Consider the following 11,089-nt stretch of genomic DNA (forward strand, 5'->3'; position numbering starts at 1 on the left):
CGGCTCTGCCGTTGAAAGGACCTTATACACTAACCAGCTAGAAATAGAAAAGGCTAACTGACTCTAGAGTTAATTGGTGTGTCTTAAGTATAAGGTCCTCAGCTTAATGGGTATTAGGGCAACCTCAGTTTCCAACAGTCGACGAGCCCGTGGTCCGCCGTGCTCTGGAGGATGACGTACCCCTGCTCACCGCACTGGGCACCGACAACAGCTGCATCAACTCGCCCGTGCTCTGTTGAGACCAGGACGCCCCGCCCCTGCTCACGTGCTGGGCAATAAGGACACGTGCACCGGTGAGCCCGTGCAACGTCGCACCCTGGAGGATGATAGACTTTGATGCCCCGCCCCTGCTCATCGTGCTCTGCGAGGCACCGCTGGAGAGTCTCTGCGGCCGCATCGTCCTGCACCTCGACCACATCAAGGCCATGCTCGGCGTACTTACAGACCCTGACCAGCTCGACAACACCAACGGCGACGGTGCCGCCACGGACGCCCCCTCCCCAAGTGCTCCTGGAAGATGCTGAGTGCTGAGGTGTTTCTTCTTGGCGGCATGCACCTCGACTACCCAGGCGCCGACGCTGCTACGTTCCTCCCCTGAATGTGTTCGTGGAGCATCAGCCGTGGTACATCATCCGCGTCGAGGGGCGGCAGCATCTCAATGCTATCCTGGTGGAACCACACCGCTACCTGCTGCAATCCGTCTACATCATTGTCAAGCTTTAGTTCAATGATGCGCAAAGCATATGGGCGGACGTTCAGAAGGTGGCCAAGGAGCACGGATGGTGGTTCGGGAACCAGGACAGGAACGAGCAGGCCTACAACCTGCACCGCTACCTATCAGGTATCGCCGTATCGCTCGAGTATGTCGGAATGTTGCTGGAGGGCGAGGAGGAGGTGGACTGGGACGAGATTGGACGCATCAGAAGGGATGCACCGGAGCTCACCCATCTCTGCAACCTGCAGCCGGATAACCTCTCCGCCCAGGTGCATTCACTGAACCAGGGCATCGCAGCAATGCTTGCAGCTCTCCCCCATGAGGATGACGCCGACTACCCACCCAACTTTGTTGCTAATCTTGCCACTCAAGTGGCACAATTGGAGGAGGCTGTAAAGGGTATCTGGGGCACACCCATTGAGTACCCTGATGTTGAGGCGCCACCACCATCACCCCCCGGTCACTAGTAGAGCTAATAGACTTTGACAGTTATTTCTTTGTGCATACTATGTTGGGAGGAACATGCTGCAGAGCCTTTGACGGTTATTTCTTTGTGCATACTATATTGGGAGGAACATGCTGTAGAGCCGATAGACTGATGGTTACAGATTTATAGACTTTGACTGTTAAACATTCATTTTTGTGCATTCTATGTTAGGAAAAACATGCTGCATACTATGGGATTGCTTTCATGGTTTCTTACAATTCCACGTACATAATCATTTTTTTGCATCCAAGATATTACTGCACTACCCAAATTATTGTGTCACCATCATCCGCCTAACTACTGACACATCGCTCCACGCTGATGGAATTGTAGAGGAGTGAAGCCCTTGATCGGAAAGATGGCACAGAAATGAAATCCCTTCATCTCTCTTGCCTAGTATCTTCCTGCTGATCCCGCCCGACTTTATGAATAGTCTGAGGCACGCCATTTTTTCATCCCAGTTCAAAACAAACTTAGGCTATTAATTGTTGTGAACGAAAAATAGATAAGAACAAGAAATTTGAAGCAACTCAATGTTTCAACATCACTATACAATAGAACAACATCATCATCAAGAAGTAATGAGAAGCATACGATTTGGCAACCTGTCAATTCATAAAACAACTAATGCTGGAGCCCAAGATAATCCCATGTATTATGAGAGAGGAATCCCATTCTAAATTGGTTGTGACAAAACAATTCATTTGGAATGTATCATAGAACAGAGTAGCTTACCATTTGAGGGGAGGACAAAAATAAGTTGCCCAGGTTCAAATCAAATCAATGTTTGCAAAGCACTTGACATGCTAATCATTCAATAGAACTTTTTCTGCTGGATAAAAAATAATTGTGATCCTCAAGGTAAAATAGTGATGCTCAAGATATTGCAGCCTAGAGCGCCAATCGCCAAGCAATGTACCTAGCAACTTGTTTCCAAAGATAGCTGCACACAAATAATAATGAATGTTTGAAATTTGAAACTGAATATAAATATAGGCCCAACTGAAATTTTTAGGTACAACAAAATTACGTTAAACACAAGTTTTGCAGTAAGTTCTGCAGGCAATTCTCAGCTTGCCGTTGCAAATGCATCATTGGTGGTGCATCCCCTATATCTTGCAAGGAATATCAATCTCTATCTTTCTAATCCAGAAACTTGATTCAGGATTCGATTGAGACAGAAAGAATTTTACTGAATGTTGCCTAGTGACTCCCAAATTTTTTTTACTATAGGTAAATCATATAATGATTAGCCCACCATAATTGGACGACAGAAATTGTAGCTATAAATTAATTACAAAAAATCATATATCTAAAACTATAGCAAAAAAATTATACTAAAATATACCATATAATATGTTCATTGCGTAGATCACTCATGTGGAGTCCAACAAAATTGGAATTTTCCATTTTATAACTTTTTGTAATTTACTATGAATTTTCAAATATTCAGTCAAGATAAACATAAAGAAAAGGAGAAAACTGCTGCCACCTCAGCCTCAAACCGCTCAAGGAGGTTATGTGAATGGTTTTATGAGTCTGAGAAGGCTGGACGGATGGTTTCATTATTCAGGGAGGAAAAGCAGATTCGGCTCAAAGTTCAGGGAGACAAAAATGACTTTTTCCATATTGCGGTGCCCGAACTCGTTCCGGGCCGGAATGCTCAATGTTTCTCTTCAATTCCGGCCACAAATCTGCTCCAGTCATCCTCGGCCTAGGTTGCAGTGTTCCTATCTTTGATGACACATTTTTCAGATAGGAACCTCAAATACAACAATCATCAGAACACAAGTATGGACGAAAATCATGAGAAGTTGAGAACTGTACTCCTTAAGATTCCTACCTCGCCATTTCCATTGTGATGTGATCATAGGGTAGGATTATGTGTTCCATCGTGTGCTTAAAACTCTGTTAACGGACACACATATATACCAGTATACCACATCTCGACGTAAAGACAAGGACGACGTTAAGTGGTGTGGTTTGTTTTCCATCATGTTGCTACGATGTGATGATCATAGGACCAAGCACTCCTGCTAATAATACGCCGAACTTGTGCACATATTACTGGATGCAGCCAAGCCGTCTTCTTCTTCTTCAGGTACTACATTGACGCTCGCCGTGGCAAGCTCCCAGGCCTCGAGCCTGGGCACCTTCACGGCATCCGATCCATTGTTGAACACGTACAGGTGGCTGCTGCCTGTTGCGGCGTGCTCGGGGTACACTCTGGCAGTCATGCACGTCCGCCCTCCACCTCCAAAGCTCTCAATGATCGAGTGGTCAATCTGTGTGTAGCACGAGAGGATACATTGTTAGTGCCAAGCATACACACAGTGTAGTAACAGAGTGCCACGTAGTGAGCTCACCAATGTTCTTAGCGATATGCTCTTGTCTTTCTCTATGTCCACGTTCACGAATCCTCCATGCGTTGGTCTGTACACCCCTGCCTTCGTGGAGGACCTGCACGTATCTGAAGGTTCAGAGATTGCCACGACATATGTTCCGGCCCGGCGTCTAGTCAGAGGAAGGCCCGGTGGAGAGACAGATACAGCCCAGTAATATTCACGGGCCGACCCAGAAACACCGTTCGTACCTGGTGAGGTCCGTGCACATGAGGACGGTGTGCTCGCCGTGGAGGAGCCGGAACACCCTGAAGAACACGGCGGTGTGCTCCCGCAGGTCGTCGCCGGACGCCATCACCAGCAGCCCTAACGGCCCGACCCCGCCCCGCACGGAGGCGCCCTTCTCTGCGCACAGCGCGTCGGCGTCCAGCAGCCGGTTGCCGTCGAGGCCCTCGGCCCGCTCCAGGCTCGGGATCTCGAACACGACGTCCACGTCCGCCTGCGAGCTCGCGATGCCGCCGATCTCGCGCAGCCCGCCGGACTCCACCTCCGCTCCCAGGAGAGCCGCGCGTCCCCTCCGCAGCGTCTCGATCTCCTCGACGGGCCACTGCACCAGCTGCCTCCCGGCGGGGTCCAGCCACAGCGCCCGCGGGAACGACTGGAGGCCGGACCAGCCCCTGGCGACGTCGTCGGCCTCGCTGTCGGACTCGTTCACCCACGCCCACAGCACCCGCCGGTTCTTGCGCGCGTCGAAGAACGTCTTGGACGCGTACAGGTGACCGTGGTCGATCCTCCGCCAGCTCCGGTAGTCGCCGCCGCGCCCGCGCGCGACATCCTCGTCCGGGGTGAACGTGTCCGCCTCGTCGTCGTACCGCCCGACGGTGTAGTAGTCCAGGAGCGTGTCCGGCATGCTCACCTTGAGGACGTGCCTCACGCCGGGGCCGCGCGCCGACGTGTCCAGGCCCTCCGCGCCGCGCGCCGCGACGGGGAACAGGTCCGGGCACTCGGCCATCACCGCGTCCCGCGACGCGTGCAGCGGCGCGGCGTTGCGCTCCCAGCGCAGGAAGTCCGCGCTGTGGAACACGAGCGTGGTGCCGACGCCGCTGGCCACGGCGGAGATGGCGAACCGCCACAGGCCGTCGCGGCCGAGCCACGCGGTGGTTGTTAGCTAAACTGTTGCACATCGATGTAATTTCCTGTTTTCAGTTGATGCATTAGCTAGGCTAGTGTGGCGCGCACGGGCGGAGGTGTGCCCAGTCCGCGACGCGCCCGGTTCTCTCGGTCAGTCCGCGCCACTATCCTGGTTGCCGCACGCAGCGCGCGCCGCGGAGCAACGGAGTCGCGCACGATCAGCGTCGTGGCGCGGGGAGCTCGGTCTCCATGCCGAGTTGTACGCATCTGCATTGTGTAGATAAGCATCAATCAAAGACCGAACAAGCTGCGATATCCCGCAGTGAATACTCGCCCTCTCTCTCGTTCGTGTGTTCCACCGTGTTCGCGTGTGTTCGTTGCGTTCGCCGGGCATCGCCGGCTATCGTGATCCGAGCTGAGCCTCGCGGCTTGGCTCCAACAACTGGCATCAGAGCTGGTTCATGCAATACGACGGGTCTGTGAGCCCGCCCCGTCAACCACCGGAGAAGAAGTACATCATCCCGCGGCGGCGATCGTTGGAGGAGGAGATGAGCACCAGTGGTGAGAAGGAGGCGGCGGAGCGAGCGATGAAGGAGGCGGCCGGCAACCTGCTGTGGCCGATGTTGACCCGCACCAACTACCAAGAATGGTCTGCACTGGTACAATGCAATCTTGAGGGCATGTACCTTAGGGACGTGATCGAGTCCGACAAGTTGGAGAGGCGCAGAGATCGGCTCGCCATGGCGGCGCTGATCCGGGCGGTGCCACAGGACATGCACTCCCTGCTCCTGCCGAAGAAGACGGCGAAGGAGGCGTGTGAGGCGATCAAGACGATGCGTCTCGGTGCGCAACGGGTCAAGGAGGTGAATGCGCAGAAGCTGTTGGAGGACTTCGAGTCGATCTCTTTCAAGTCGGGAGAATCGATCGATGACTTCGCCATTCGCATCACCAAGATCGCCACTGATCTGCGTGGGCTTGGTGAGGACAGCATCACCGACGCGCGCGTCGTGAGGAAGTTCCTCCGGGTTGTGCCGTCACGGTACAATCAAATTGCTGTCGCGATCGAGATGTTCAGCGACACCAAGACCATGTCGATCGAGGAACTCGTGGGTCGTCTTCGGGCGGCGGAAAATCGATTCGAGTCCTCGATGGAGCAGATCACTGATCAGGCGGGTCGGCTGCTGTTGATGGAGGAGGACTGGGCGGCCAGGAACAAGAGTCGCATGTTGTCGGAGTCGTCCTCCGGCAGCAAGAGCACTGGTCAGTCCGGGAGGAAGGAGAAGCCGAGTGCGCGCGACGATGCTCGTGACTCAGGCACCAAGCTCACGTCAATGGGCACGCCACGCCGGAAAGGAAAGTGTCGCAAGTGCGGTATAAATGGGCACTGGGCAAAAAGAGTGCAAGAGAGCACCAAAAGAGGAGCGGCAGGAAGCTGCACACCACGCCATCGCAGATGCAGATCAACCAGCACTGATGCTGGCACAAGTCTGCAATGTCGTGCGCACTGACACACAAGATGTGTTTCTGAATCAAGAACAAGTGTTCCCAAAGGAGTACAGCGATGGTTCATGGGTACTTGACACCGGAGCTACAAATCACATGACCGGGAACCGTTCCATACTGGTTTCTCTTGATGAATCAGTGCGTGGATCGGTGCGATTTGGTGATGAGTCCATGGTCGAGATATGTGGAATTGGTGCTGTGACAATCGCCGGCAAGAACCAAGATCACAAGGTACTGTCAGAGGTTTACTATATTCCATCTCTGAAATGCAACATTGTCAGTTTGGGTCAGCTGGAGGAGGGAGGCTGCAGAATTGAAATAGAAGACGGAGTACTGCAAGTCTTTGAATGCAAGCAAGCTGACAGCCAACGAGCACTCCTGATCAGGGCAGAACGACTGAACCGGCTCTATATTATGAAGGTAACAGTCATTGCACCTATATGTTTGCTGACAAAAATGAGCGATGAGGCATGGCTGTGGCATGCTCGGTATGGCCATCTGAACTTCAGGTCATTACACGAGCTCGGAGCACAAGAGATGGTGGAGGGAATCCCAGTGATCAGACGTGCAAAACAGGTGTGCGGTGGCTGCGCCCTTGGCAAGCATCACAGAACTCCGTTCCCTCGAGCTTCATCATTCAGAGCCGAGGCAGGTTTGGAGCTGGTGCACGGTGACTTATGTGGACATGTTACACCACCGACACCCGGAGGCAAGTCTTTTTTCTTGCTCATCGTTGATGACTACAGCCGATACATGTGGATCGAGCTGCTGGCTTCAAAGAGTGAAGCATTACAGTATTTCAAGAAGATCAAGGCGGCAGCTGAGGTGGAGTCAGGCCATCATCTTAAGGCTTTCAGAACTGATAGGGGTGGTGAGTTCAACTCTGGTGCTTTTATTTCTTTCTGTGATGAATCAGGCATCAAGCACAATACCACCACACCCTACTCTCCACAGCAGAATGGTGTTGTTGAACGACGCAACCAGACTGTAGTAGAGATGGCACGCTGTTTGTTGAAGAGTATGCAGGTGCCGGCCAAGTTCTGGGGAGAAGCTGTCAGGGTGGCCGTCTATTTGTTGAACAGATCACTGACCAAGAGTTTGAAAGGGAAAACTCCATTTGAAGCTTGGTATGGGAAGAAGCCTAGAGTCCGGCACTTGCGCACGTTTGGCTGTTTAGCTTTTGCCAAGAGAGTTGGGTCTGGGGTCACAAAGCTGTCTAACAGATCCACTCGGGGTGTCTTTTTGGGTTATGAAACTGGAAGCAAGGGGTATCGAGTGTATGATCCGGTGAACAACAAGTTAATAGTGACCAGGGATGTGATATTTGATGAAACAAAGGGATGGAATTGGGTGGAGAATGGTGGTGAGAGCAGTGACTCAGATTCAGCCTCTGCAACTTTCAGTGTTCAGTTCTTTGACACTGAACCAAATCCGACAACAGAAGCTGGGCCTGATTCAGATGATGGTGCCTCTCCACTCTCACCACAAGCAATTCCATCGGCTGGGGGTGAACCTCACACACCACCTGGACAGGCTGTACCGGGATCAGTGCCCATCCAATGGGCCTCACCACCAACAGATGCTTCTGAAGGTTCAGATGAAGCACCAAGAAGATATAGGATGCTGTCAGACATACTGTATTCCAGTGATGAGGTTCAGGGTTTTGAATACAGTGGTGCTTGTTTTCTAGCAGCAGATGAGCCAAAGTCAGTAGATGATGCTTTGACCGAGGCTCACTGGAGAGAAGCAATGCAAGCTGAAATGAAATCAATTGAAGAAAATAGAACCTGGGATGTTAGTGAACTGCCAGCCAAGCAAAAGGCTGTTGGCCTGAAATGGGTTTTCAAAGTCAAGAAAGATCCAAATGGCAACATTGTCAAGTACAAAGCAAGATTAGTGGCCAAAGGTTATGCTCAACGACATGGAGTGGATTTTGATGAGGTCTTTGCCCCAGTGGCCAGAATTGAGACAGTGAGAGTTCTTTTGGCATTGGCTGCACAAGATGGATGGCAGGTGCACCACATGGATGTTAAGTTTGCATTTTTAAATGGTGATCTATCTGAAACTGTGTATGTTCAACAACCTCCTGGATTCAGAGTTGGTGATGGTGACAAAGTACTGAAATTGAGAAAAGCACTCTATGGGTTGAAACAGGCACCTAGAGCCTGGTATGCAAAACTTGACAGAGAGTTGCAGGCTCTTGGTTTTGTCAGGAGCAAACTGGAGCATGCTGTGTATGTGAGGAGGAACAGCAGGTCTTTTCTGCTTGTGGGGGTGTATGTTGATGACTTGATCATCTCAGGGCCAAATGTCAGTGACATTGAAAAATTTAAGCAAGAGATGGAAAAGAAGTTCAGCATGAGTGATCTTGGTCTTCTCAGCTATTACTTGGGAATTGAAGTGAAGCAAGATGAAGAGGGAATCACACTGAGTCAGAGTGGCTATGCAGGTAAAATACTTGAAGCTGTAGGCATGACAAACTGCAATGGGTGTGAAACACCAATGGAAGCTCGACTCAAACTCCACAAGAATGATGGCGAGGCTGTGGATCCAACAGCATACAGAAGCATAATTGGAAGCTTAAGGTACATTGTCAACACTAGACCGGATCTTGCATACTCGGTTGGTGTGGTCAGCAGGTGCATGGAAGCTCCAAACAAAGAACATTGGGCTGCTGTCAAGCACATTCTCAGATATCTGAAGGTGACTGCAAGCTATGGCTGCAAGTATGTGCGAGGAACTGATCTGAAACCCAAACTGACAGGGTTCAGTGACAGTGACTTTGCTGGAGATGTGGAAGATAGGAAGAGCACTACAGGTGTGATCTTTTTCTTGGGAAATAATTTGATCACTTGGGTGTCACAAAAACAGAAGATATTCACCCTATCATCCTGTGAAGCTGAGTATGTGGCAGCAGCAGCAGCAGCCTGCCAGGGAGTCTGGTTGTGCCGGCTAATTGGCGATCTGATTGGAAAAGAGCTGGCGCCTGTCAAGATGTTTATGGACAACATGTCCGCGATCGCTCTGAGCAAGAACCCGGTGCACCACGAGCGAAGTAAGCACATCGACACCAAGTTTCATTTCATTCGTGAGGGCGTGGAAGATGGCAAAGTGCAGGTTGATCATGTTGGGACCGCCGGTCAGCTGGCAGACATTCTGACCAAGCCATTGGGACGTGTGAAGTTCTTGGAACAAAGGAGAGCTCTTGGAGTCGTCAAGCTGCAACAGGTTAGGGGGTGTTTGTTAGCTAAACTGTTGCACATCGTTGTAATTTCCTGTTTTCAGTTGATGCATTAGCTAGGCCAGTGTGGCGCACACGGGCGGAGGTGTGCCCAGTCCGTGACGCGCCCGATTCTCTCGGTCAGTCCGCGCCATGATCCTGGTTGCCGCACGCAGCGCGCGCCGCGGAGCAACGGAGTCGCGCATGATCAGCGTCGTGGCGCGGGGAGCTCGGTCTCCATGCCGAGTTGTACGCATCTGCATTGTGTAGATAAGCATCAATCAAAGACCGAACAAGCTACGATATCCCGCAGTGAATACTCGCCCTCTCTCTCGTTCGTGTGTTCCACTGTGTTCGCGTGTGTTCGTTGCGTTCGCCGGGCATCGCCGGCGATCGTGATCCGAGCTGAGCCTCGCGGCTTGGCTCCAACAGTGGTGGGGTCCCGGAAGTTGTCGGCCGACACGTCGGCGGGGAGCAGGACGACGGGGTTGTAGCTGGGCTTGGTCCACTCGCGGTGGAGCGGGTCGCGCCGGTTCTTGGGGAGCGCGATGGTCTGGACTTGCCGGCGGTCGGCGTCGATGCCGGAGTAGAGGATCATGGGTTGGCCGTCAGGGAGGATGGTGACAGACCCTGACGCGCAGCCGTTGTCGTCGAAGGGCGCCGTCGGATCGAGCGCGTTGCCGAGGGTGGCCCAGTTGACGAGGTCGCCGGAGACGGAGTGGCCCTAGGAGAGGTTGCCGACGTACCAGAGCGCGCCGTGCGGGTTGTACTGGTAGAACAGGTGATACATGCCATTGTAGTAGACGGGGCCTGTTGGGTCAACGAAGCCTCATCAATCAAGGAGTGAGAAACCAAACTAAGGCTATCTCCAACCATTCCCCCCATCCAACTCCCCCCAAACGTACTATTTACTATATTTTACTATCTCCCTCGAAAAGATTCCTCCCCCTATAACTCTTCTCTCCAACCATTCCCCACATATCTATTTCCCCTATATACTATCACTCATTAACTAACTATTTATTTAACGTTTTTGAATTTAAAAAAATCATACAGTATTTGTACTGTCATAATACGCATTATCATCATGTTACGGGGCTTAAACGGAATTAATATCGCGAAGAAACGATGTGATTAAAGATATAGGGGGAGTTGGAACTCACCCTATATGTGGGGGGAGTTTCAACTCCCCCCGTATATAGAGGGAGCTATAGGGGAACCGTTGGATCGGATTTCCCCCTATAGCTCCCCCGATATGGGGTGGGGGGAGGCATACGGGGCACCGTTGGAGCACGCCTAAGAACAGATCGAGTACAAGGACAAGAACACGCACCATTTGGATCTGCAAGCTCCCGTCGTGCGCATGAATTTCCATCCAGACGAGAGGTTCCACAACAGTAAGAAGTAGTTCACTCACCAAAGATCCATGGCTGATCTAATTCACATCAAAGGTGTTTGAAAACTTACCGTTCTGCCAGTTCTTGGCCGGCTGGAAGTGGTACGCCGTTCTGACATGGTCCTGCGTCCTGGCAGCGCAGATTGGTGAAGAAGAGGAACAGGGGAGGAGAAGGCAGAAGATCACGGCGAGAGGAAGTGCTGCCATTGGCACTGACGAATGCAAGTGACGAATCATCAGAGCAAATGGCTGGTGTTATTGCGTCTGCTACTTTACATTTTTCAGAGCGCTTGAA

General features: G+C 51.8%; 1 pseudogene; it reads right to left on the reverse strand.

Annotated features, from left to right (window-relative positions):
* Positions 1-3,014: 3,014 nt before the first annotated feature.
* Positions 3,015-11,089, reverse strand: LOC120680779 (annotated as a pseudogene).

The sequence above is a fragment of the Panicum virgatum genome, chromosome 7N (assembly GCF_016808335.1).
Source record: "Panicum virgatum strain AP13 chromosome 7N, P.virgatum_v5, whole genome shotgun sequence".
NCBI classification, from domain to species: domain Eukaryota; kingdom Viridiplantae; phylum Streptophyta; class Magnoliopsida; order Poales; family Poaceae; genus Panicum; species Panicum virgatum.